The following is a 6,647-nucleotide window of genomic DNA, read 5'->3' on the forward strand; positions in this document are numbered from 1 at the left end:
AGTGCATTTGGTGTCTCACCACAGAAACCATATTTACACAGACAAAAGGTAAGTCCCTTGAACAGAAGACATTACTCAAGTTTCATTTAGTTTTTACTTCATTCGTGCAAAGAAATTCAAAGAGCAGAGAGCTACAGGGTGTTCAAAACCAAATAATGACTGTATACCAGCCTTCCTCATGGTTTCACGGTTTCTTACCCTATCTCTTTCAACTACAACTCACATGCCTATCCATCTCACTAGATTCCAGTAGGCTCTATGGCAGGATGGGATTCTGAGGCAAAATCTGAAGAGAGTTTACCTAAGAACAAGAACTGCAACTCCTTCAATCCTGAGAGAGAAAGAGTGAGAAAACCTCAAGAATACCTGTCAGAGAATATTCTCCAACTCCTATTACATTTTCTTAAATTGAGTTTGTTCAACTTGTGATTTATTATTTTATTGAACTTTGGGAGTTTTAATTATGATGTAGATTTAGGAAGGTACTATTTATAATTTTGACTTATGTTTAAATTGTGAGGGTCTAAGAAAGTTTAATTATAAAACTATAGAAAAATAACCTTTCCCTTCAATAAACTTATGAAGTAGTGCCAAAAATAAAAAGTACATGTCAGAACTAACAGCAGTAAGACTACCTTTGCTTAAGCTATTCCCTGCATTTGGAGTACATTTCCACAACCTCTTATCTCAAGGCTTATAATTTAATGTGTAGTTTGTTTATTTTTATACATTTCTTATCCTCTTAGTGTATTGCAAGCTGTTTCAGGGCAAAGATCATGTCTGACTTATCCCTGCATTTCCAACTAGTCCAGCATGAGGTACTTTCATGAATGTTTGTTGAATGAATGTGAAGGAATGAATGAAAAAAGTAAATATTCAAATAATGAATGAATAAATAAATGAACCATATATATTTCAGTCTCCCTTCAGTATACTAAGGTTTAGTCTTTGTCTGTGGAGCCTTTATAAGGTTGCAAGTAAAGAAAGATCATACACTTGGGGACTATAGTATCAGCCAAGTCTGAGAGTAGTTCTGAGAAACAAGGCTTGCAAACCAGCACAAACCTCTGTGTGCATGTGAGGAAGCTACATTCAGAACCCAGGGCCTAGAGCTGCAAAGAGCCTTCTGGGTAATAACCATAACAAAGGAGAAAAGAAAGTACTGTGGGTTAGATCAAACAGTAGCATCTGGATTTATGGATAAGACTGATTAAAGTGGATGACATTTTTGTAGAAGGGCAACCTGGATCTGCAACATGCTCTTCTTGTAAAACTAGAATCATTCAAGAACTAGAAAGAGCCACACCCAACACTCAGAGATCACTAATATAAATTTCAAGGACATCAAGAGATGGAAAAGAGATACTTTCAGCACTAGGAACTGAGAACTTGAACTGATTGATGAAAAGGCCATGGCTTGTGAGAACTGGTAAAGGAAGAGGGTACCCATCCTGGCTGAGGTATATCAAATGAAACGTGCCTGACCTTGCAATCCCCTTCTTAATTCTGATTACATATATTTATCCAGCTCCAATCTGTTGTTAATTTAGTTTTCTGACTTGGCACCCTTACTGAAAGAATACACTGATAGGCCAACACACATTTCAGTCCATTTGGCAGTTCTGGTCTTCAATATAAATTATTAAATTGGCTTTCTGTTACAAATCCATCCCTTCTGAGTTTGGGCAGTATAAGCCAGTTTTCCTAGGCTATGATCCTTCTCTGACCAAAGAAAGTTCCAGACCTGTTGATCTTTAAAGCCAAACCCTGGGACAAAAGGATAAAATGACCCCTTTCTTGACAATTAGCTACTGTCACGGCTGCCCACTTTCATTTCCCAGACAGCATCTTAACATTGCTAAGAAAATAGCTTGCCAGCTTACCTCATTGCTCTCTTGCATGCAAGTGTCTTCTCCTTTCATTGGTTCTAAAAAGGGAAGCAAAAGTAGCTCAGAAGACAGTGACCCAGTTTAGGCAAAGAACATTTCAACTTAGGTAAAGTTTTTAGTGTTAGTTAAAGGAGTAAATCTGTGGACAAACCAAAAAAGCAGATAATTTCACAATCGTCTCCAATTAACTTTTAGAAGAGAGACTTTAGTTATTGAGTATGACTGATAGTCTAGGAATCATTATCATCTCAAACCAAGTAATAAATATCCAGTCATAAAAGTCTAAAAAACAGTACAGCTGCCCCACTTTGCCTATACTTCTGAACTCTTCCCTTCTCTCTTATGTATCCTTTCAAAGTTTAACTGGTACATCATATCTTCCCTAGGCCTAGGAAAGTTTACGAGTCTGTGCTTCAAAGGCTTTTAGGTCTTCTCTAACAGTAACAGTAAATTAGGTGTGATAGGTGTTGTTGAGGACATTATTTATTACAATATACTGTGTTTTCTAGGAGGACCCAATAATACTACCTGATCTTAGTATTGGGAAGAGCTAGATTTTTCCTAAGCAATTGGTTTGATTTGATTCTTAACAGATACTGATAATTGTGTCATGTGTCTTTTTTAGTATAATCTGCTGAAAACCCTAGAACTAGTTTATAGTCGGCTGGCTGCAAGTTTGGAGATATTTTTATGGTGTGCTTTTCTTTCATGGCTCTAATTTTACATCCTTGTCCATTTTTCTTTATTATTTTCCACCTATTTTGTATTTATATTATCTTGCTATAGTATGCATCCTTTTAAACCATCTTCAATTCTTTCTGGAACAATAGTATAACAAAAAGTGGAAAAAAAAGAGGAAAGAGTGAGTTGTGATCTCAATTCCTTTTGCATTAGAATTAGTGAGTATTAATTGCTTTAGATAAACTGTCTTCAAGAGTTTCCCATATCTGATTCTGTAAACACAGATTATTCTTGCACTTTTAAAAACTAATCTTTCAATAAGTACTTAAGAAGCTATAACAACAATCAATTTGGGGATGCTGAGTGGGAAGAGTGGAATTCAGAAGCATAAAATATGTCTTCTATCTTCCAAGAGTATACAGTTTAAGTGACAGGTTAATCACTCCATAAAATAATTAGAAAACATAACATAGAAAGCACAAACAGTATGATTTGCTATTAAATTGTGTGGAAGTTAAAATGAGTTCAGTATGGGTAAAACCTGTTGGGGAAGGTTGGCTGGTCTTTGCTCAACAGACAAATTTGGTTTCGGTAGTATTCCCAATGGGTGAAACATGTCCCACTGGAGGCATGCAAGGTTATTTGTGGTGGTACAAGGAATTGCTGTTTAAACATTTTCAAGTTACACATTTGTTATTAGGCTTTAAATGTAATAAAATTAGCACTTCACATCTATGATTTCATTCATAATACTACTTAGGATGAGGCTAAAGTAGGTAGCTAAGTTTTTAAAAGTGTGATTAAACAACACACATACAAATAATAGTATAGAGGGTAAATAGACATAGCAAAAACAATGGAGAGACATATGCATATCTGAAATTTGGCAAATACCAGCTTAAAGAGAAAGGGGAAGTCAAGGGACTCCAGGAGAGAGAAGAAATATTGCCAAGCATGTAAATGAAGAGTAAACATACTATTTGTGTGATAGGGAGGACAAAATCTTGACTAAAGCATAGGGCATGCTAGGGAACAGCAGGAAAGAAACTCAGAGAGTGAAACCATATAAAGAAGAACTTAAGAGTATAGAAGCCATAGGATATAGGAAATCATTGACGGGTTTTAAACAGAGCTGAGAGAGGGAGATTAAAAACTCTTATTTATTGTGTACTTTCTATGTACTAGTCACCATTCTAGGCAATTTACACACATCCTCTCACTTAATCCTCAGAAAAATCCTAAGGAGTAGGGACTAATATTATGTCCTATCCTACCTACAAGCAAATTAAAACACAGAGAGGGTAATTAAATTCCCTAATATCATACAACAAATAAGTGAGAGAGGCAAGATTCAGACCCAAGTATGTCTGGCTCCAGAGCCCAACCTCTTTTCTTCCACTCCATGAAGGATTGCTGAGACAAAGGTGCACAGAATGCATTGGAGAAGAGATGAAACAGGAGGTGGAGAGACCTATTGAAGGAAATGCCAATAATTTAAATTTAAGGTAATAAGAGCATGGATTAGGGCAGTGACAGTAAGAATGAAGATAAAGAGTAATTTCAAAAGAATTAGTTTTCTTAAAAGAGCACTTAAAACTGTAATCAGTAAAATGAAAGGGGAAACGAAATCTTCACAAGTAGGAACAAATTAGTCTTTGAAGGGGTTTAATTTTTTCATATTTTTCACTAAAACGTTTTTGAGTCACACACTAAAGTATCTTTCTTCAATGAGAAAACCTTACTTTGTAACTGGAAGAGGAGTTAATTTTCCTGAACCCTAGAGGCTTGTTTTGGAGACAGATATTAGCACAGAGCAACTTCTTGAGACCCCCCTGTGAGGCACCCACAGTCCTGAAAAGGGAAATGGTTAGTCTCACAGGATGTGAATTTCTAAAGAAATGTATTTCAGAAAATTTCCATAAGAAGAGAGTTCCTTCAGCTAACTGGCTGGTTGTATATACATATTGTGAATTAACGTGAATGATAAACTTTCCCAAAATTCTTGGTCATCTATTTGGTTTCTATATAGTCAAAGCCATGAACAATGGGCAAGAGGACAAGGGATGAGAAAAGGTATTTCTTCTCTAGGTTTCTTATTTTGGGTTCCTTGCTATGAGGTTTACTAACTTTATAAATATCACTAGGACTGACCATTGAGAACATGATGGAATAAGTGAAGGCTATATTTGTGCCCTACCTTCCTTTTCTGGCCTTTTTGTTCAGCTTTCTCTCCTAGGATAGGGTGCTTTTCCAGACCCTCTGGGTTCCTGTTGTCACAAAAGAATTTGATGTGATTATATATTTAATACTAAAACAGGAAGGGTTTTTAGGATTTGGGCACTGCAAACACATGAGAATGGATTCCAAGTGTCTGGAATTTCAGGCATTGAAAAGAAACAAAGCTTCCTCAAATCAGCAATTAAATCAAAATCCTCAAATAAGCAATTCTCAAGCTTTTTGTCTCAGACCGCTTTACACTCTTAAAACTTATTTAGGATCCCAAAAAGCTTTTGCTTATATGGGTTGTATCTATTGTAAATAACTAATAAACGAAAACTTCAATTAAATAGAGTTCGTAGTCCAGAAGGTGGAGCTCTCATGCTCTGCAACTGCAACTGAGCCCAGCAGGAAGAAGAAAGACTCCTCTTCTTTCCTGGCAAGTACTCAGTGAATGAAAAGCCATGGACTTGCTGTTTACTATGACCCTCCAAACTTTCTTTTCTTCTCTATAAAACACTCTCCTTCCCTTTCTGTGTGGGGACTTGCACTTAGCTTATCATGCTTACAGACCCCAAATTGCAATTCTCTGTTGATCCTGATAAACTCATTTTGCTGGAGAAATATCTGGCAGTCTATTTGTTTCAAGTCAACGCTATCAATATTCCCCATATTAGACATTTAAAATTGATGGCATAGAAAACAAACTTATGGTTACCAAAGGGAAGAGAGTGTGGGGAAGGCACAAATCAGGAGTATTGGACTAACAGATATAAAGTTATACATAAAATAAAGAAACAACAAGGATTTTCTGTATAACCCAGGAAACTATATTCAATGTATTTTAATAACCTATAATGGAATATAATCTGAAAATGATAACTGAATCACTTTGCTGTACACTTGAAACTAACACAATATTGTAAATCAACTATACTTCGATAAAAGTTATAATTTATTAATCCACTTGAAATAATAAATACATTGTATGTTAACATAAATAGCATATATTTTATGAGATATAACTAACTTACTAAAAAATAGTGACATTGTTTTACATTTTTGCAAACCTCTTTAACAGAACAAAGCTGGATTCTCATATATTTATTTTTTCATTCAATCTGTTATGATATATTGTTTCAGTTGTAGTTTAGGAGAAAAAAATATGGTCTCATGTGGATGAGATGAAAAAAGGTGAGCATTTTAATAATCCTTTCATTTGAGTGTACATATTCTTTGTTACAATACGAAAACTAAACTAGAAGTAGCCTTTTACAGGATAATTGCAATGTGGATTCTGAAAGCACATCAAGGAACTTTTCCTACTCTATTTTATTAAAATTCATTGATATATCTTGTATTTTGAATGGTCTTTTAGTCATGCATTACTTGTAACTACTTGCATTGGTCTCTTGGAACATATTGGTTCATGGAGTTATGCTACTCTTGATACAGTTCACTATACAGAATCAAAAATGCACCACATCTGCTACAATCACCACCGGTTTCATCAGAAAAGTCTGTAAGTAATAGGAAGCTGTCAAGTACATGATGATGGGTGCAAGTTGTCCAATTTCTAATTTACTTGAAAACTCAAGTTTTAATATTGGCAACAAATACTTGTCAGTTGTTTTTCCTTGAAGCCACAGGTTTACTTTGATCATTTCTAAGAAACGTCTGCCAAATACCCAAATCTGAACAACTATAATTTCTTTCAAGTAAAAATTGTGTCCCATGAAAAAGTGTCTAGTTCAGCATAAACCTTAAAAAATTTACAAGTGCTTTTCTTTGAGAAAACCATTATACTTCGATGTGCAGCAGAAATACTTTATATATACTTCCTATTTTTTACACAAAACA

The sequence above is a fragment of the Tursiops truncatus genome, chromosome X, assembly GCF_011762595.2.
Source record: "Tursiops truncatus isolate mTurTru1 chromosome X, mTurTru1.mat.Y, whole genome shotgun sequence".
NCBI classification, from domain to species: domain Eukaryota; kingdom Metazoa; phylum Chordata; class Mammalia; order Artiodactyla; family Delphinidae; genus Tursiops; species Tursiops truncatus.